Source organism: Anser brachyrhynchus, assembly GCF_964034855.1.
Source record: "Anser brachyrhynchus genome assembly, chromosome: 1".
Taxonomy (NCBI): domain Eukaryota; kingdom Metazoa; phylum Chordata; class Aves; order Anseriformes; family Anatidae; genus Anser; species Anser brachyrhynchus.
This window is the reverse complement of record NC_137694.1, coordinates 32180679-32202901: the sequence shown is the minus strand read 5'-3', so window position 1 is coordinate 32202901 and position 22223 is coordinate 32180679. Positions and strand designations below refer to the sequence as shown.

The window sequence follows — 22223 nt, the reverse complement described above, 5'->3', positions numbered from 1 at the left end:
ACCCAGAGCAGGCATTTATTTTGCCACCGTATTTTTCCTCAGACCTTTCTGATAACAGATTTTGATTCTTTCTACCATTTATTCTTGTTCTGGCTGGAAACAAAGCTTCTTTTTGGTAGCATTTTCAGGTGCATCGCATAGCTACTGGTACAGTGAAGAATTCAAGTAGTGGCACATAATGACACCAGCAATTCTGAATATTTATTGCCTCAGCAGGGGACTGCAAATCAAACATAGCAAACCAGCAGCTCTCTTTTCAGCAAACAAATGTCCTGCCTTCATTTCCCAAGGGGTCAGAGCTTCTCAGTCTCTGGCGTGTGCTTCTTAGAGAAGAAAAGTGCTTACATCTGTCCTCCCCAGAAGTCTGTTTGGCTACAAGCAGTCCTCAAAAGCAGCCTGGGGTGGACCTAAGTCTACAGTGTGATTGCTTTATGTTGCTGTATGAGAAAAAGGAACCACAGTGACCTTCTAATACAGCACTTAGATTAAGGGCAGACTTGTACCAGCAATAAGCAATGTGGACACACATCTGGCAACACCAGCAGGACTTGATCCCTGACGGAGTGTGGTGGTTTTACCGTGCTAGGCAGCTGAACACCACAACCGCTCACTCACTCCCCCTCCTTAGATGAGGAGGGGAAGAAGTAAAGGAAAGAACTCACGGGTTGAGATAAAGATGATTTAATTAAAGGGAAGAAAAAAAATAATTATTAAGGAAAGGTTATTATTAATTAAACAATTTAACTAAAGGGGGAAAAAAGGAAAGGGGAAAAGGGAGGGGGAAAGGGAAAACTAAGCAGAGGAAAGAAATTACTCTCTACTTCCCACAAATGAGCGATGCTTGAACACGTCCTTGAAGCAGGACCTCAACGCACGTAGCCGGTGTTCGGGAGGAGGACAGATGTTTTCACAAGAGCCCACCCTTCCCCTCTTCCTCCTTTTTCCACCTTTTATTGCTGAGTGTGACATCATATGGTATGGAATATCCCTTTGGTTGGTTTAGGTCAGCTGCCCTGGTGATGTTTCTTTTCTCACATCTTTGCCCACCCCTAGGGGGGTTAGAGAGAGTCCTGATGCTGTGCCAGCACTGCTCAGCAGCAGACACAACACTGGTGTGATACCAGTGCTGCTTTAGCTACGAGTGCAGAGCACAGCACTGTATGGGCTGCTGCAGGGAAAGTTAACATCCCAGCCCGACCCAGTACATGGAGATCCCACAAAACAGATACAGATACAGATGTACGCTTGAGAGGACTTTGGAGGGAACAATTTTATTATTTGTTGCTTTTTTGTTGTTGTGTTGTTGTTGTTGTTGATTTGTTTGTTTCCTGTGGATTAAGGGAGTGAGGTGATTAACCAGGACGTGTGCAGTGTGGATAAAGAGAAGACAGCATCCCTGTGGGACGGGGAGAGGCCCATCCAGAGCATGCAGACACTGTCCTGTGCCGCCCGGACTGGCACAGGCAAACCTAGAGGTGCCTTCCCAAACGCTTCCCTCATGTACCAGGAGACGTGCTGGTGGCAGGAGGAGGCAGTTGGCTCTTTTGGGTTTCTCCCCTGGGCTCCAGAGGTGCCATAGCACAGCGTCAGTCCTCCCAGCATTGTGCGGGTCAGGGTACTCTGGGTCTCAGGCTGAGCTCTGCAACTTACAGTAAGCTCTTTTTGTGAGTGTTGGGTGATTTTATACTATGGGCATTGTGTTGTACTTCCCCTTTAGTACTGTGGCTTCAAAGAAACACAGTTATTCACTCACTTGGGGCCAAAGGCAGCCTCAAGTGACCCCAAAGTCAGGGGCAGGTAGCAAAGACAAGACCTAGTCCTGAGGCACGTTAATGCTGAGTTGTGTTGGGAGTTTTGTCTGAAGAGGGATGAGAGGATTTGGCCACAAAGAGTTTGTGGAAGCACGTCTCTCTCAGACAAGGTAACCTGTTGAACTCTTCCCAATTAGTAATCAGGCTCCTTTCATTCTTCTGAATTACAAATAGCAGCAAGAGAGGGAGCGAGAAATCCACGCCGACACTTTACATCAATTAATTCCAACCGAACCTCAGAGTTTGTGTATTACTAAACCTGCTGTATAATTACAGCAAAACCTCTTGCAGTGCTTCGTGAGGTATTTTAACCAATCACTTTGTTTCTACATCGGTGCTTTGTTTCTTTCAGGATTTCATCTGCCATTAAATACTTCATTATTTTTTTCTAAATCTCATAGTTCTTTGGGACTGATTAGATATCTTCCATCAATAATGTTGCAGTAACATCAGTAGTAATACAGGATGCACTGTGACCCCATCCTCAAAACAGACAAACGCTGTGTGTACCTTTGACTTCAGTATAATTACTTCTGTGAGCATCTCCTCACCAGTGGAAAGTGTTCACGATCCAGCATGTGACGGTTTGTTGGTCTATAGCACCAGCACTTATGATTTCAGTGAAGTTTTGAAAAGATCGCATCTTATTACTTATTCTGTCATTGATTACAATCTTGATAATCTTGCAGATAAGCACAGGCAAAGGAAAATATTGCTACTACCTCCATTTTACTGGTGGGGAAAGGTGGGCAGAGGGGTTGGAGAACCATTTGTAGGCCTTGTTTCACGAGGGTTTTAGGAGCATTCGGTACTGTGGCTCATGGGCAATGAGGCAGATTGTCAGGAGACTGCTGTCTGCAGCTCCTGGATTCATGCCTTCTGAGGCCAGGATAAAATCCAGACCTAAACGGTTCCTATCTATTATTTGTGTATTTATGGGGTGTCAGTCGCTGAAGCACGGAGAGGCCAGACTAGCCGGAGGCCGCAGACTCGGCCTCCAAGCAGAGTTCAGAGCCCAGGAATTCCTCCCTTCCATTCCCATGCTCTGTCCCCTCCTCTGCCTTACATGAAAATAACAACTAAGTTTGTTCCCCTGTTATCTGTAGGACATTTTCATTTGATGTAATAGATGCAAGTATACTGTCATTGCTGCCACTAAATATTTACCCATTTTGTCCACATTTCTACAGGAATGTTATGACACAAAAGAGCAGTGCTGCAATCGTATAAACCAGGAGACTGATCTCAGGACTGCCACAATAAGCCAATTGCATTCCACTTGTTTGGTGTGGACAAGAAGGAATAGGAGGAACCATAGGGACAGAAAATATATATTAACATTCATCCACATCTCTGCTGTGCTCAGCAAAGTGCTTTTTCTTTTTCTTAACTCATTCTCATGCTCCTTTATGTCCTGGTCAAAACAGTAAAAAATGCAGCATGAGAAAGGAGTGAAATAGTGGAAGAGGGGAACAGCTGTCTTTATTTTGTATTCTTTTGTTGCCCTAAGTGATTATCTTTTTCTCATAATAAAATCATGTTGTGACCATTGGAGGTGACCTTTCATACAAATCTTGCAAACTACAGGGACCTCAGAACCTCAAATCAAAATCTGCTGAGGAATCTAGAAAAGTTAATTCCCTTATTCTCTCTTGCCTAATCCATGGTTAGAAAAAAAGAAACCAGGCTGCCCCTAATTGAATGTATCTGACTGCATCTCGGTTAGTTATCAATGTCCCCTTTTCAGTTACGAGAAAGAAATAGGTATCTTTGCAAACGAAGGGCAGATAAACCTTACTCTAATTTTTATTTCTCTCCACTACTTATGAAGGGGTTTTGATGGCTACCATGGTGAGCTATTCTAAAGTCCTATGAGACAAATCCCAGTCTGAGTCACAACGGTTTAATCAGCTTTATCCTTATTGTTTCTGGATTGCAAACAATTTAACACAAGGCATGAAGCGTATAGCCCTTTATTTTATTTGCTTGAAATACATATCATAGCTTATCATTTCCCTCTTCTTGGCCCTAAGGGGCCAACTCAGTGGGTATCACTCAGCCACAATTTCTCCTCAGTGAGTCAGAAACAAGGGCCAAAGACTCGCAGAGCTCACCGAGCTCCTCTGTCTTCGTGTCTTTTAACTTTTCTCTCTATTCTTTGCTCTCACCTAAACTCTCATCACCATCTACAGCTTTTAGCAGCTGGTAGCCATGATAAAACAGGTCAGCTGCTGAAATTCTTCAGATAACTTTTGACAGTCAATTTGGATCAGCAGTCTACAGGAATAGTGCATTTCTGAAAGCCACACTCAGTTTATACCCCTGTGCAAATGGCTAATGTTCAAATATGTCAAACAGCTCAGGATTAACTGTACTGGAAAGTATGAATTTAATTTCCTCTGTTTAAGAATTAGAAGAGAAGCCTGTTTTCAAACTTCACAGTTGCAGAATAGTAATTAAATTTTACTTTAGGGTTGTTTTCTGAGGGGTGGGGGATTGGTACCATGTAAGGCATCAATTCGACAACATTCTTAAGCACGTACAATTTTAAGCAAGAAAGCAGCCCTAATAAAGTAAAGAAATGAATATTGCACTATGCTTCTGTAGGCAAGACCTAAAAGTCTGAAAACATCACTTGTATTTTTTCCCCACAGAAAAAAAATAAATAAAAAGTCAAAACACTTATTTATTTAAAATCTATTCATTCAGTGACTAATGGCTTGACTTTGGACTGTGGTATTGTCCTGATAAACTTTCTTTCCAAGGTACTGCTTAGTTTACAGCAGAACAGGAAGAAAGCAAGCAAGCAAGAAAGATTGACACAGGGTTGTGTTTGAGGCCAGATTACCCAGAGGCACAAAGTGGCAGGCAGCCTTCCCCGGGACCCTGCTCCAGTGACATAGTATGTCTTTTCATTAGAGGAAAGCTGCTTTCAAAGACATCATAGCAAGTCCTGAAGGACACTCTGACTTTCAAAATGGGACCACAGACAGAGAGTTACTGTTTAACACTGAAATACTATTTATTAGATAAACATTACATTTAAAAAGCAAGAAAACACATGAAACCTTTGCAAAAGCTGATGTATTTTCTTTGCTGCAGCTTTGTCTTTCATGTTACTTTTCTTGAAGAAAGAGTTTCATATCGGAGCAAAGGTGCAGAAAGAGCCCGTACTATAAACTGCAATTCACTTGCTCAGTGCAGTTCCGTACCCTCTGTGCTGACGTCACTGACTGTAAGGTTTACTCCTCAATAGTCTTTTTTTTTTTTTTCTCACAGCCAAAATATGTTCTAATTGCTGCCGGAAGAAAGTAAAAATTTCTGTGTCTGTGACATCAGCCTGTTTCTACAGCAACGTGTGTCATCTTACGTGCAAGATTTTGGGCTAAGTCCTGCTCTTAATTATACTTGATTAATGCTTGCATACTTTTGCAGAAATTCAAGAGATGAGACATATCTATTGCGAGACTATTATGGGTACAGCTTTGCTGCTGTACTAATCACACTTCACTGGTTTCGACCAAGTTGCTCCTGATTTATATTAGTTTACCAGAGATCAGGTTCAAGCATGAAAATTATCAGGAAGTAATAGACCTTTATTCAAAATACAAATGTTTTTCTTCGTTAATCAGGAAAGTCCATGGAAAAAGTAAAGAAGAGCCTTTATATTTGCTGATATGTGGGAACATTTGCCCAAGTACTAAATCCCCCTTTAAAGAAAAATAACATGTGCTAAAGCTTTAAAAGGAGTCCAAACAGAGGATTAATTGAGGAGATTGATTTCAGGTCTCTCCACCCAAGTTTAATAGGCTTTTTCCCAACTGGGTTTTGGGGAGTTTGGTCTTTTAAACAACTTTTTCTTAACAGCAGTAAGGAAAAATCTGGGAATTGATTTATTGTGAGGATTTTCCATTGTACTCAATGGGCATTCTGTACAGCCTTTTTATGCATACTTCCTAGCTGGTATGAATCTGTTAGGTTTTATACTTTGCATCTACTAGTATCATATATCTTACTTAGACAGTAAATAAAAAAGAGCTGGAGCCTATATTAAAAAAAGGCAATTTCATGTCAATATTTTACTGCAACATATAGCTCTTATTTTCAGGTTACTTGGGACCATAAACTTGCCCATACACTACTGTGCTTTAGGAGTGCTCTGTACCAGCCGAGTAGCACCGAGCCAGATCAAATCTGAGAACTGAAAATCTTCCATAATGTATGTAGCATTCAGCCAGAGACCGAATCCTGCTTTGGTTTTGGGTCATAAAGGTGCAAGTCCCTCATCAATCGAGTTCTTTTTGAACTGATCTGATTCCAGGACATTAACTCTTAAGAGCCCCAGGAGCCAAAACGGAGAGGAAATGACTCCTTTTAGCAGAGGACGGTCTCGTAGCTGCCGACAGAGCCGTGTGCCATGCCGCGGGAGAAGGACCTACATCTACTCGTGGTCGCATCGCAGGTGGGGACAAGCAGTTGGAGGCAGATATTTCCCCGCGGCCCTCCAGCCTGCTGCTATTTAAAGCCCTGGCACGGAGCAGCACGATCCTGCTTTCCTGCGGCTCTGTTCGCAGGTTTGGTCCTGCTCTGTGTACGCTGGTGTAACTCGGAGCTAAATCAGACGCGCCAGGCCAGGTCCTTGGCTGCGTTTGCGGACCACACACCTAGAAAGCTTAGCCTTGCTCACATCAGCTAGCAACAGCTAGAGCTGGTCAAAAACCAGAAGGGGAATGCTCCTTGTCTTAACAGCGTGATTTTTAATTGCGAAAATGTTCTACCAGGCTTATTTAAGCCACAGGAGATCAAAACAGCAGGCAAGGGACCAGTTCCCCAAAAGAGTAACCCAGACACACCCCTTTCTCTCTAGAAACAGATATGCCCATACTACGGCCAGAATTTGCTGACTCTGTGATGCAAAGCACATGATCTGGCCCTTACACTACATTTTCTGTCAAAGCTGTACCTAGAATTTATGAAACTCTAGTGATTTTTTTTCCCCCCTCTGTTCTGTTTTAGATCAGGCTGAGAATTCATCTGAGCATTCAGAGATTTTTAATATCTTCTTTTTTGGCTAAACAGATATAATGTTTTATTATTTTCCCACATTGCAGGCTTTCCAAAATGTACTGCCTTTATAAGTATAAATGTAAGAGGAGGGAGAGAAAATGGGTAATTATATGTCCTATCTCTTCTTATCAAAGCTGGATGTTGGGAAAGAGGGAGAAATTGAAGAAAAATGAGAATAAAATTTATTGCAGACACTATTTCTCATTTTAGTGGCTGAATGTCTTCCAACTAAGCTTCCTTTCCCAAACCTTGTGATTTCAAGGACTGTGTATGCTACATCTTGTATGCAAGGATTTTTTTTTTAATGTAAAAACTAATGTTTCCAGTCTAACTCAAATACCAGGGAAAAAAAGTGTGTTCAATGATATCTCCAAGAACTACAGCTGCATTATGACTGTGCACAGAATTTAAAATGCCTGGTCTGCCTACAGAAAAGAGCTGGGAAAAAAAAAAGGAAAAAAACAAAAAAAAGAAAAAAAGAACTATTCCAAGAGGAACTTGAAGGAAAGCACAATCAGTGAATATTCTCATTTACTCACCAAAAAAGTGTGATCTTTTCCCCAGGACGCATACTGGGGATCTCAAAGGAGCATTTGCCTGTCACATTACACACTGGAGCTTTGAATCAATATTTGCCTACTCCTGTCAACCTCAAGCACTCAAAAGCAATGACTCCTATCCCAGGCCAGGATGTGATGAGCTCCCAAATCCTTAGGTGCTTTTTTTTTTTTTTTTCTGGCTTGTCCATTTTTCTTTAGATGTTTAGATCAGATTTTTATATCATATCTTCCCTTGCCAGGTACTCATGTGTTCTTTACAGTGCTGCCAGATACAAAATATTGAGAACATCAAGAAACACTTGGGGAAGTTCTCTGCAAGGCCTCTGCTCGGGAGCCCCACCTGTGCTCAGCTCACAGCAGCAATGTCTGGGCAATCTGTCTCCCTCCATGCCATGTCAGTTCATCCCCACATCTACACCGAAACTTTGAAAGCCCCTCAGCCCGGAGTCTGAAAGCTAACACAGGCTCTCCGGCCGTGGAATCGGCTCAGGCCCTGGCCTCACATCTGTTTCCTGACCCAGCATCATCCCTCTTCATTCTGCTGTGTCGGAGGCTCCACGCCTGGTGGGGTCGATCCGTGGAGGGATCAGAAAGAGGGATGGAGGCTCTGGCAGATGCCTTCTTCCACCCCCTCCATGGTATGTGACGAAAACAGCACTGAGGGAGCAGCAAAGCCCAAAGTCAGTCTGAACTGCTGGTTTTTTTTCCTGCTTCCCTCTGCATCTTCCCTCCTGTGGGATTAATACGGGGTTCTCCCTCTCTGTCATGACTGCAGAAAATGTCTCCAGCTCCTGCATGACAGGGAAGGAGTCCTCGGGGACACCCCTTGAGCCCTGCTGGATTCCTGGTGGCTCTTACTACCTAGCAGCCTTAAGATGTGGTCACAGTATTTCTTCCCACCCCTCCTGAGCAGCTACTGCTAGGCTGGCTTATTTGAGTGCCCCAGCGGCCGGTATGTTGTGTCTAAAGCTACTTCCCAGCCACTTCTTTTATCTCTTCGACTAGAAATTCCCTGGCACTCCCTTCCACAAAGTATCTCCTTTATCACTGTTTCTCATTACTTTTCATGAACAAACTGCACAGATATCTGTTGCGCTCACAGCTCAATGCTCAAGTGGTGAAACCAGCTAACAAGTCACATGAGAGGCAAGCTTGAAATTTGGCCTGTTTCTGGGACAGATTATTGAAGTTCTTAGAAGCTGTGGTTTTACTGATCAGTTATAACTGGCTGCTGGAGTTACCCCAGCACCACTGAGAAAATGAGGTAATAAATGAAAATAATGTATTTTTCACCCCTGCATATAGGCATAACATGTGGATCGAATTCCTTGGATGAAAAGTGCACAGCATGACATGAATGTTGTGGGTTAGGACAAACCCAGAGGTGTGTACGAAAGATCACATACCTCAGAGAAACTCACTTTTGAGGTGAAAGTGAGCTTTAGGTTTGAAGTTAACACGAGACAGTCACCTTTCACATCATGCAACACGCTCAGCTCCTCTACATCTGTTTAATGCTAACCTGCTGGCTCTCTGATGTTACAGCATTACGTAGGTAAGGAGGAGGAGTCACCTCTTTATGAGTATACATTCTACATAGTCAGCATTATAAAGCACAATGAATACTTCCACATGACTGTGTTTTTTAAAACTAATTCCAGCCTTTTGGGTAAAGAATGAAGATGGCACAGGTGGGAAGGAGCGTTGTGGTATGACAGATTACTCAGATGCAAAACATCTTTATTGTTTATGAGACAATGAAGAGGTAATGTGCCTGAAATGGCCCACTGCAACAAAAACACTCAGGTAACACAATAACCTTATCTGTAATAACCTGTATTATGTCAGGAAAAACACTGCATTATTCCAGGGTAGTTTAAAGCTGAATGGCATACATTTACATTGCCTGAGCTATCAATACAGGAACAACAACAAAAAATCAAATATTTTCCAACTCAAAAAGTGATCAATTCCCATATGAGGAAATTAGATATTAAAGCTATTTTCACAGATAAAGAAGAATTGATCACAGACTAAACATCAGTGATAGTTCAGATGTAAAAAATTATAACTGCAGTTTTTTACATGAAAAAGTATTTTCAAGAGTCTAAGTCAATAACATTTGAAGTTTGTGCTTTAAAAGTTTTCTAAAAACTAAGCTGCAAACATCAAGCCAAATGCATTGAGGAAAAGAAGTTTTAAAGTGGAAAAAAACAGGAGTGATAAGAAAACTTTTAAAGAAAAATTTCTTGGATGCTCCCAAAGGTCCACAATCACGAAAGAAGATTGGTTGAAAAGCCAATATAGCTTAAAAGGGCATGAAAAGCAGCTATAGAAGCATAAATTACACATGCAGGAAAGGGAAAGCTAATTGCAAGTAATATAAGTCAGAAACAAACAAACAAACGAACAAACAAAAAAGTGAAAAGGCACCAGGAGAAAACAAAGCCCAGAAGATTTACAACAGTACGACACTTTTCAGATGGTTGCAGCTCCATCTTCCTTCATCCTTCTTAATTCGACTCCCACTGTCACCAGCATATTTGGCACAGGCACAGACTACCTCTGACTATGTCCAGCCAAGGCAACTCTGACTCAGAGAAGATATCAAGAGGCTGAAGGAGTCAGAGAAGAGCCGCAAGATTAAGTCAATACGAAAGGACATGAAACTTATTTAGTTAAATAAAGAGAAAATTAAAGGTAGTTTGACCAGCCAGCAAACACTTGCATCAGTAACCAACGGAGGACTCATCAGCCTAGATGGTAAACTATAAACTAGTCCAATGGCTAAAAGATTAAACTAAATCGTTTTAGGTTAGAAATAACACAGTTTTTATCCTGATGAAACCCAGTGTTTCAAACTGCCAATGGAATGAATCACCCTGTCCATTCTGCAGCATGGGGTGACTTCCAGGTTCAACTGCTTTTTCTCAAAAGATAGGGTCAAGTTCAAGTGTTAACTGAATTCAAGGAAGTCTGCTGTCTATATGATCTCACACATAGACTGTCTAATCACAATGGTCTGCCCTATCCTATGGTATCTGGGAAATTATGAAAAGTATTCAGGCAGTGGAGGTCCTCGTGACATTCAAAGCAAAGAATGAGGAAGTCCTACATGAAATTAGGATTCAGGAGAGCAATCTCGAGAAGGCTGCCTTAACTTACAGGTAGAGAAAATGGAGAGAGAGGTTGCTGTGAAATAAAAGTAACAGTTAAGTAGTTCACTACTGCTGACTAGAGTAACAATAGGAAAAAATGGGATATTGTGAGGAACTCAGCAAGCTCTGGTAATTGTTTTATCCTGGAGGTTAATCTTTATGTATTTTCTTCAGTCATGGCCCTAAGGATGGTGTTAGCATCCTTACATCCTTCCTTATTGCTGTAGTTGTCAAGGAAATTGTACCTAAGTTATTTACATCTTTTCACCTCTAGAAGTCCTATTAAAGGACTTTTCTATGACTAGGACCTTGCATGAGAGGCATGAAGACCCACACACATCTCAGGCATTCAGGAGCAGAGCCCAAAAGAGCAGAGGTCTCCACCATGGTAGTGTATAACCAGGCATCCAACAGTGGCTTTCCAACACCTAAAAGGGGCCTACAGGAAAGCTGGGGAAGGACTCTTTGTCAGGGGGTGTAGTGACAGGACAAGGGGTAATGGCTTTAAACTAAAAGAGGGTAGATTTAGATTAGACATAAGGAAGAAATTCTTTGCTCAGGGGGTGGTGAGGCACAGGAAGAGGTTTGCTAGAAAAGCTGTGGATGCCCCATCCCTGGAAGGGTTGAAGGCCAGGCTGGATGGGGCTTTGAACAACCTGGTCTGGTGGGAGGTGTCCCTGCCCATGGCAGAAGTGTCAGAACTAGATGATCTTTAAGGTCCCAAGAATATTTCAGAATGGGATTGATTTTGTCAATTGTTTCAAGTTCTATCTCAAATGTTTCATCTCTTCCTCCTCGAATAGCACACCTTCTTCTGCTCACCTTCCACCACACCTATCTTCTGCATTGACGAAGGGTCACTTTGCATGCTGACATTAATCCACCTTCTCAAAGGTACCTGTGCACAAGGTCAGCCTATTCCATTTGAATAAAATTCAAGAGGTTCAAGAAAGCAAGGCCAGCAAATCTGTAGTAGTGAACAAAGAAGCACAGTTCCTACGCTACTGCTCTCCAGGCAAAATTCTGCCTTCACAGCAGCACAGACAGCTTTCGTTGACCTCAGCAGGAGCCGTGGGGGAGTATCTGAGGGCAGTGTGTCCCTTTGATTTTTACGTTGGATCAAGGAGAGAAAAACTTGTTATTCCAGGATTGCCAGATCCAAACTGAAGCAGCAGACATACCCAATACTTTATATACATTTTAGACATACTCTCTTATATATTGCCTTGCACCCTGTATATCTTTTTTTTTTTTTTCCTGTGATAGTAGCACAGCAATAACTCTGTGCCCCCTAAGGCAATCTCACAGAGGACTAAGCTAGCAAAGCCCAGCACAAATGAAGCAAGCTAAATTCCTATTTCCACTCCTCCAGAACTAGATGCATGGGCTTATCCTTACATTTTGTAAGTAGTCCTCTCAGAATTAAAAAAAAAAAAAAAAAAGGTGCACAAAAGGTGCACATTTCTCTTCCATTCCATTTCTGTGAACAGTAAATCAGAATTCAGAGAGCTCAATTTTTGCTGTTCCCTCATGAGGGGTTGAAAAAAACAGTTATGGACACAGCACAGCTGTCCTAATTTTTGTATGGAATGGGGTCTGTTAAACAAGTGCCTGGGTCCCTGCAGGTAGCTCCTGACAATGGCACACACAAAAGCAGAGGTAGGATGTGGGTGGTATGTCGGTGGGGGGGACCTAACAAAATGTCACTGAATGAGGTAAAAATGAGAGCCCGCTCCTCTTCTAATCAGCTGTCAGGTACATGGCTGAGCAATTTCATGAATGACAACCTGAAAAATCATCTGGATTTAATCACTTAAGTTATCCCTATGGCTCTCAGCAGCTCACTCTTAATTTTTTTTAAGATATCCCACAGTGATTATCTATTATTTATTTAATAGCTTCTAGTTTAAAGTGCTTGGCTAAATGACAGACCTAGGATAAAATAATTTCACCGAGTGGAGTAAGAACAAGGGAATAAGGGAGATCAAAGCTCTTCATTGCGGCAGCCAAGGCTGTACCACCTCTCAGAAAGGAGTGAGACGCACAAGGTTGGGAAGAGCCAGCACAAGGTACTGAGTGACTGTGCTGCCCAGGGACAGGGGCAGCCCTCAGCAAAGGGAAAGGCCTTGATCCTAGTGCTTCAGGATGCTCACACAGCACAAATTAAATAGGCACCAGTGAAATAAGAAAGTGCTGGGAAGACAGATAACCCCAGGTCTCCAGTTGTGCTGTCTCATACCTGTATTTACTTATTCCTTCTTGATCCTGCTCCCTTTTTCACCTTCCCTGGTCACAGGAATAGTTACTTTCCCGCCCAGCACCCTTGCTCTGTTTCTCCAGCATGTTTTTTTAGGTTGTTCCTCTGCAAGGTAGGAGATATAGACTTAAACCCTTAAGTTATGGATGGAAGAGAAACGAGGGAGCTACATCTTGGGGCAGTGTCCTTATGATCAGACCAACATTCAAAAGATGGAAATCACCTTCTCTGGGTTCAGCAATGTGGATCTGGGCCTAAACAAATGTATGTCAATCTGCATACAACCCCTTGACTTTCTAAGCAAAGGCTGCCTTTAAGGAAGTACCAACAGCAGACATATTTTCCAAAGAGAGTGATCTCTTCACTGTTTGCAATGTCTGCAGTGTCTTTGACCAAGTCTTAACTTCAAAACTATATAGATTAGAAAAGAAAATGCTTTCACTTAACAAATCCACTTCCTCCTTCTTTCCCCCCTTTTTATCTGTTTCCATTTTTTTGTGTGTGTTTTAGCTACATTTGATAACCCATGAGTTAAGGGTCACTGAGATATTGCAGTTGTTTGACATAGACTTGACAAGTACTGACTACTCCTGACAAATTTCCCGTTGATTACATTTGAAGATACAATTTGGCCACTGGAAGAAAGAATAGGGACTATGTAAGACACCTTTGTGGGTGAGCAAATTCCTCAGATCAGTTCAGTGAGAAGAATTAAAAGGGCCCCAACTAACATAAGCAAAATATTGTTTTCTAAGTATGAAGGAAATGTGCAGAAAGATCTTACTAAGTTCTGTAACTGTTGCACACAATTTTGCGTGCATTGACTCAGGTTCTTTGATGAGATTAAATGTGCACAGAATAAATCACGTTGCATTATAGGGAATCTCAAAATAATCTGAGTCAGTCAGTCCTGAGAAAGTTCCTTTCCCAACAGTTTAAAATGACCAAATAATTCAGTGTGAATTTGCCAAATTCTGTTTCACTGACTCCAGCGTTTAGATTTTCTGGAGTTTCTGTTAGATCAGGTTTAACCGTATAAAATGCATGTAAAGAAAAGTAAGGCATATTTAGCTGACAAATCAGAAGACTTGACATATTTTCACGTCAACCTTGACAGATAGATAGGCAGTGCCTGAGAAAATGACACCTACAGAGGAACAAGGATGTCTTTTTACAACCAGTACCTCAGCCTACTTAATCGTTGACACTTCACAGAGGCAATTAATATACAACGAGCCTTTCAGGATGGAGAACGAAAAACTACGAAAATTTGGCAACACTCCCCTCTAAGTAGACCTAGAGAGAAACTTGTTTCTAAAAGGGAGGTGTCAGGCCTGGAGTAAATTTTGTTGTGACACTCCAGGGAAGAGAATAAACCTGAAAAATGGATCACTACTTAATTACAAGCTGTTTGGGTTGCATCTTCAGTGAAAATACTTGATATCTGAATCTGGCAAATACTGGGGGAAAAAAAGAACAAGCACTCAAATTTTGCAAACATTTCTGATTTTCAGAAATGTGGCTCACTCATTATCCCTTTTCCTTATGTTGGATTTCTGGCTCTTTACCATCTCTAAAAAACATCCTTTGATATATTTACTTGCATGTTTTATGTTTCCATGAACTCCCATGCTACCAAGTTTTACAACTCAAATGTTTTCTGAAAATGCATTTCAAAGTCATTTTATATTGCTAAAGGAAGCAGAATTTTAAATTTGTCTGCACACACACTAGCAGCATAGCTCTTTTACCCAAATTGGCAACACAACCAATGTAGGGCGGTCTGCTACATGGAATGGAATTACATGGAATTTGAATAATGAACATCAAATACTGAAAGCAAGATATGAATATAAAACATGGAAAACAATTTTATTGTATGCTTTAAATAATACAAATCTGACCATTTTTTTTTTAACCTTGTTTTTGGACTGCTTTTTAAAATCTATTTTCAAAATTTACTTTCAGCAAATGTTGAGGACCATTCACTTGTTGACACTTAATGTAAAGACCCAATAAAATGTATTTTGTCTAGCATAGAGGAGACAGAAAAGAAATACTTCTAACAACATTACTATATCTGTCTAACATTAGAGGCCTAGCTAAAATGTCATTTAAATCTGAATCTCCTTCCCCTTATGATTAAACAAAAGAAAAGTTATTTAGGAAAAAATGGTGATGGAATACATTTTCTCTTCATGTGCTTGTATATTATTTGCAAACTTAACGGTTCTGAACTGATTGCTACAATACATGTTGTTGAGTCAAAAAGACCTTAGAAACTATGAGGCAATTCATACCTAAATCATAGCCCTAATCATAACTGAATGCATGTTCCCAGTACATGAATTTCAAATCTATCTAAATATTTGCACTCTGCGTATTACCACACTCATCCTATCAGCATCAAAACAATGTCATGTGAGGCTATTATTCGTAAGTAATAGATGCATTCAGTTACATAGCTTGAATAGTGATTACGGCTAGAGAAGTTTCCATTCCTGGTGTTGAAAAATCCTCTTAATTGATCAAACCTTTTGAAATATTTTGTTTATTAGAAAAAGAAACACAACTGCATTAACGACCTTCCAGTTTACTTCTTCAGATGGAAGAGCATTTCATTCCTTTAATTTTTAGCATGATAGTCAAAAACCACCGAACGTTTCAAGACAGCACTCGCACAGTTTGGGGATCAGGGTTCACTTTTGCCTGAGTCCAAATGACTGACAATTAATTCCTTAAAAGTGGTTTTGATGGAGATTAATGCCTATATTTTTATTGATTGATAGGGATGCTTGTTCTAGGTATATTACATTACTGAAGACAAAAGGTTTTTCCATTGATTAAAATGTCTAGTGGGTCAGGTCCTTTATTCATGGGAGCAATAAATCAATTAATAAAGTCAAAACTCCGTAAAATTTGCAAAACCAAATCCTTACATTAGTAGAAATTTTTTCCGTGCTAATTTTGAATCTAGATTCTGTATTCTACACTTAGTATGAAATAACACAATTAAGCTCAAGATAAATCTAGCATGGGGATTAAATATTTAAATTGTTTTTAGGAATGTGTTTTACTCTTTGTAACACACTGATGGGTTCGTCACATAATAATGGAGGAGACTAAAAACTATAATCATAACAGCATCCTTGCCTCAGACAGAAGTAATGCATGGGGAGAAATAGAAAATATTTCAGGCAGCAAATGTCATCTGTGTCCCCACACATGAATAAACTCTAGCAGATTACACTTTTGTACAATCACTACTCAGTGCCTCAATCAGGCTACTCACATTTTAATTTCAATTTGATTTAATTGCAAGAATTGTAATTTCAAAAGAAATTATCAGTACAGAATCCAATAGTATTTTATCTTAATTGCAGCTTATTCTTCATGTCATCTATTCTTCTCTGAAGATGATGAATAATTGATTACATGATTTGCCACAATTATTTGATGAATAATCAATGGGATTCAATCAATTTGTTTAGCGATTTTACTTTGCGATTTACATTTAAGTAAAAGATTAAGATCTCCTGCGCAGTTAAATAACGAACTATGTTTAAATAACGTTAAAAGAGTAACACAGTGAAACAAAAGCTGATCGAGTTAGGGTTTGGTTTACACCGGTGTCCTTATAGAGAAGGAAAAGGACAAATGGTGTGGAGTATTATACTTCTGACACTCTGGCTTCTCAAAGTGGAGATTTTAGGTGAATCAAATTTAATGACAACATCACAGGTATTTAACAATAAAAAAATACTTGTTGCCTTCTATCAAATCTTTTCTATGTAGGGCTTATAAATATGGGTTGGTCATATGAAATGGCTCATGACCAAACGTCTCAGTGCATGTGGGATCAGACATATGCTCTCATAACTGTTTCATCTCTCAAAGCGGGGACAACAGAAGGTTGTTCAATCTTGGTATCTCCTGTGCAAACGAAAATGCCTCCAGGCAATGAAATGGCCATATTCCTGGGGAAAATGCTGTGAAAAAAATCCATGGTAGCCTCATGAGAGTACAGGTAGGCGTCTAATGCCTAGTACTGGGAAACATGCTCAAAGGCCACTGGATTTCTCAGCCTTCATCTGGAACTAGAGAAATGCAGGGAGTTTTGGCATTATCTCTTGAACACAATTAGATTCATCTGAGACCACTCCAAAGGCAGAGTACAATCATCCACAGTTGGACTAGGAACAGAAATGTTCGGATGCCTTCCAAGAGCTGCTCCAAACATCACAGCAGCTAGCAGGGCTGACTCCAGCTCCGGTGGGAAGGAGAACAAGGCACAACAGCGGATCTCAGAAACATGACGGGGATTACTTACATGTATTGCAAGCAAAATGTTGTTCTTTTCATCTCAGTCAATTTGCCCATTTTATCCTAGTCCAGAGGAGATAACTAGGCTAGAAGAAGTAATGGAAAAGTCTGTGATCAAAGGCAGAGCATGAAGCCTTCAAATAAGAATGACATTTTAGTCTGGGCAGGGAGGACAGAGTTAAACAACTATGGAGGATGCCTGGAAATGAAACCCATAAGGGACTTCTTTTAGCAGGCCATGCAAGGATTCAATCGACTTTTAAACAGAGCTCACGAAGGACCATGTAGTTGAAAAAGTTTTGGAGCCAAGGGATAAGGCCAAAACAAACAAAAAAAGGCAAAAAAACAGCAGAGAGCTCTTATACAGAAATGAAGGACTATTGTAAAAATGAGCCAAAAAAGGAGATGGTGTAGCCTGAAGCTGAGAACGCACCCACTCTCCCAAATGCAGGCCTGCATTCCAGCTTTGTCCTGACTCCCCACCAGGATGAAATTCCCTCTTTCTGCCCATGCTATACCCAGGCTTATGGGGGAAAAGAAATCCAACCGGGATGCCAAGATGGAGTCCTAGCACTCCTCTGCCTATCCCTGACTTGAATGGCTGGGGACAAGGCTTCCAACTAGCCTGCAAAGACCACCCAGCACTTGGAGTGGGTTTGATGGAGATTGTTGGGACTCCTGAGGACACAGAGGAGGAAAGTGGTGTGCCTGATAAGGCAGTGGGGAAAGCAAACCTATCAAGCACTGACATTCTGAAAACTCGCTATTAGCAGTGCTTTGTAAGACTGTTTTTAAGCCAAATCTATACAGCTGATAAAGAACATATTGCTAGGTATAAGCCAAAGAAAAGAGTTGGTTTGATAAGAATCAGCATTTGAAGGCTTATGCCTAATTGCTTCAGGCAGACTACATGACTTGATTCTAGCTAAACTGGCCCAGAAGCATCCATTGCAGAAACAGAACAGGGTGTTCTCATTAATATTAATAATTGATGTGCTTCTATATAGCTTTTTGGACAAAAGGGCTGCACAAATATTGTCTGTGCCTTACAAGTCCCATGTCATGCAAGACAGTTATATTCTCTGCGTGGAAACAGGGAGACCGAGGCATTCCTACTGCTACTTTGAAGTAAAAATAGGAAAAATGGCCATTGTACCTATTGTGGGCTCCCTTCCTAAAGGCACATGAAGAAATAAAGAGAAAGTATAAAATCCAATGTACAGCCTTGCAGAAAGTGAGCAGCAGTTAAAGCATTGTTCTTCTCCAAAAGTCCCCAAATGAACCCAGAAGCTGACCTACGCTCACACCACTGCAAAAAGTTAAAATTAAACAATCCAATCTGACCTCACAAAAAATAAAATAAAATAACTAAACTAAACTAAACTAAACTAAAATAAAATAAAATAAAACCTCACCCCTAATCTGATGCTAATTTTATTCCACATATAGAGTACAACCATCATGTAGGCACCTGTGGCGTGGCCTAATGCCAGTATAAAACCACTATGCTTCATTCAAACTCTCCATCTCGAGGGATGGGTATTTCCTATTCCCCCGTACTTTAACTGCGTTAGTAACTAGACAGAATAGTCTGGCCTGTGCCATCTGTAGTGGCTGAATCCAACCTCTCTAGATCACAGAATCACATAACAATTAGAGTTGGAGAGGACATCTGAAGGCCATCTCGTCCAGCCGTCTCTTGCAGGCCAGGAGAGCCTCAAAGCTACATCAGTGCTAGATGGTATTTCTGCTACCTAGCTAAAGAGATATTCTTGTTCACCCACCTGCAGCTGCAGTTGTAATTTTCTACATGTGATTTAGACAAAAACAGTTTTGTGTGACTTCTCAGCTATCAAAGGTCAGCTAGTCCTTTCAGATCTGAAAGCATGGGATACCTTAAGGGTAATAAGAAATACTAAAAGTAGTCACTGGAAGAGGCAAGACTGGAAAAGAAGGTCTTATGGATCGCTCTAGGCATTTCCTTCTGGGGTACCTGTGTGAATCTATACAGACACTTTTCCGTCTTAAAAATCACACAACTTTTCACACTTCGCTTTTTAAGAAAAGCTTCTACAACATAGGCTAAAAATTGCATTTTTTCACATGAAATTCATGATAGCTGAAGTCAGCACGACTTTCTAGAGAAAAAATCCTAAATTTAGAACATATTTTAAGATATATTTTTCATATGTTAGATAAGTATTGCCCAGAGTTCCATGCAAGTCAGAGTTTCTATGTCAAGGTAACAAAACTGGGACTCAAGCCACTTTTAAATTTGCTTATTGTCAACTTAGATGTCTTTTCTTGCATAAATATTTATGAAATATTCAACAAGAATTTAAGACAGATGAATAGCTATTTTAACCCAGGGCCTCTTTTCTGTGCAAGCTTTCCTTATAACCTCTCTCAACCCCCTGCAGTAGACCCCATCTTCAAATTATCTGGACTTCAGGTCAAAGAAAAGTGTCTCCAAGCAAAAAATGCAAACAGTACAGAAGGTAAGAATGCAACAAATCCAGGGGGAGCTGAACAGCTCCCACAGAAAGTGCAAAAAGTTGTTTGAGAATATCATATCCCCTTCCTCAGTACTTGTACTTCTGGGTTGCATTTTTCCCCATTGTTGGTAGGGCTACGAGTGTATTTTCTCCCCTGTAAAAACACAATATCCTGTAGGTCCAAGAGAACTGTTTCATCACAGCTACAGTTGGTAGCTTGGACATGCTTTATTTCTGTCCCTATAGTGAGAAACAGAGCAGGCTGTAACACTATTAAAGCAGTTATGCTGGATTTGCATTGCAGACAAGGCTGTAGAGTGGGTAAATTACATTACTGTAGCAAACTTCCCAGCCTACCCATATGGTTAAGTAGAAACTAAGGGTTTATAGCTTAATTAGAGGCATTTGTGAGTGAGGATCAGATAAACAGATATACAACTTAAAAGAGTGCATTGGCCATAAATTCTTTCATTCCAGATTCAGATCTGGTAATATATGACTGTAAATACCTCTGACAAGGTTATTTAAAAGCCAAGCAATCTTATTTCCTATACATTTAGAGCTTGAAGTGGGAAGAAGTAAATGACGGAAATCATGTAGTGCTGCAAGCACAGTCTAAACATATTTAGATCTTAGTGATAAGTGCTACAGAAATGCTTGAAGAGGTGGCATGGAAGAGCAAGGGACAAAGGACAAGCAGAGGCAGAGCAGCAGGGGGGTGCAAGCAGCCCTTTTGCCACCTTTGCCGTCCTTTTCTTCTTATTCCTTTCAGAATGTATAATTTTCACTTTTCTACTTCATCCCTCATGTTTTCTCTTAAATTATAGGAGACATCAGAATTCAGCCTGATGGAAAAAGTGATGGAGGCCTCTGCTAATGAGGTGTCACCTGTCTGTCCAAGAGTCTTTGCTTTCCCTCTGACAACGTCCACGCAGACGCAGACTGGAGGTGCTTATTTTCAGACTTGGTTAAGATTTAAAAGGAGACGTTCCACTGTGTGCTGGTGATGCTGCATCCAGACGGCGAGGAAACAGAGCAGAGAGGCAGGGTGAGAACTGCAGCTGAACCTTCCAAGGCGCTAAGTGGGTCTAACGCTCTCGCCCGCAATAAACTTGTAGCCTAGGGTCGTAGGCTAAGGCAGCTTCCTGTGAGGGTTGCGTTTTTGTTTCTTCGGCTACAGAAGGACGGCTTTGACCAGATTGAGTTCTAGATAATACACTTACTCTCCCAGCACAGGAAAACCAAATGTGCTTCAAGACACGAAGGGAAAACTGTCATTTCCTAACCCCGAATAATTTCTTGTGCAGAGTCGAGAGAGGCGCTGCCGGCCAGCAGCAAGCTTCTCAACTCCAGCTGCGGTTGTTTCACCGAGCGGGGAGAACCTGTGATCCCCCAGCACCCCCTCAGCTATCTCACATTATCTCACAGGGGCGTTTATCTAAAACCCCACAGACACCATCGTTGGACGTCCCCTCTGCTACCCATCCTTCGTGAGCGCGTCTCCTACGGGGCTTAGGGACTGCGGGACCACTGCAGAGCCAGGAGCGGGCTGCGGGTGACCGAGGCAAGCTCCGGCGGCCTGGACGGGGACGGGGCAGGGCAGGAAGGGACCGGGAAGGAGCCCGAGACCCCAGCCCCAGCCCCGACCCCCGGCCCCGAGCCCCCGGCGCCGGGCCCCGAACCCGCGGCCCCCGAGTCCGCGCCCCCGGGCCCGCCCCTCTCCCCGCCCCCTCCCCGTCCGCCCCGCCCCCTGCCTTTTCCCGACGGCGATTGGCGGGCGCGGCGGGCGGCAGCCAATGGGCGCGGCGGAAGGCGGCCGCCGCCGTCCCGGGCGCGGAGCTGCGGAGCCCCATTAGGGCGGGGAGCGGCCGCGGGCAGCGGGCACTCGCGGCGGGGGCGGCCGGCGGCGGAGCGCCTCGGCTCGGCTCGGCTCGGCTCCGCACGGCACGGCAGGGCACGGTACGGTTCCACCGCGCTGCCTCCCCCGCTGTCAATGCGGGCGCCCCGGCGCCGCGGGAGGTAAGCACCGGGCGGCACCGGCACCGGTACCGGCAGCGGGGGGCGGTGGTTGCGGGGCGCCGAGGGTCCCGCCGGGACCGGCCCGGGGATGACAGCGGCATCCCCCGGCGGCAGCGGTCCGGGCTGACCCCGCTCCCGGGAGCGGGCATCCGCGGGTCCCGTCCCTCTGCAGAGGCGCTCGATGGCTTCTTATTTTATTTTATTTTTTCCTTTATTTTTTCATTTTTTTTTCCATTATTTTTCTTTTTTTTCCCCTTTTCCTTTTATTTTTTTCTTTTCCTTTTTATCTTTTCTACTTTTTATTTTTTTTCCTTTTTATTCTTTCTCCTTTTCCTTTTTATTCTTTTTTCCTTTTCTTTTTTTCCTTCCTCATTTAAGGAAAAGTAAGCTGCTTCCCCCCCCCCCCCCGCCCCCCCACCGGGGTGCTGTGACCTCAGTGTCCCCCCCATATAATTCGTCTCCCCTCCGCTGCGGTTCGTGGGGTGTGTGGGGCACCCTATGGGTTACCGCCGGTACCCTACGCCTTGAAGCCT

General features: G+C 42.3%; 1 protein-coding gene across 2 annotated transcripts in view; it reads left to right on the top strand.

The window, feature by feature from the left end:
• Positions 1-21487: 21487 nt before the first annotated feature.
• The window catches only part of PRICKLE1 (prickle planar cell polarity protein 1), a 65088-nt gene continuing 64352 nt past the window's right edge, over positions 21488-22223 (top strand). Inside the window, exon 1 of one of the 2 annotated variants that reach the window (XM_080574588.1) lies at positions 21488-21635. The gene's annotated coding sequence lies outside the window, so the exon portion shown is untranslated. Of the gene's footprint in view, positions 21691-22223 lie in introns of both variants that reach the window. The other variant, XM_080574589.1, reaches the window with a different exon arrangement.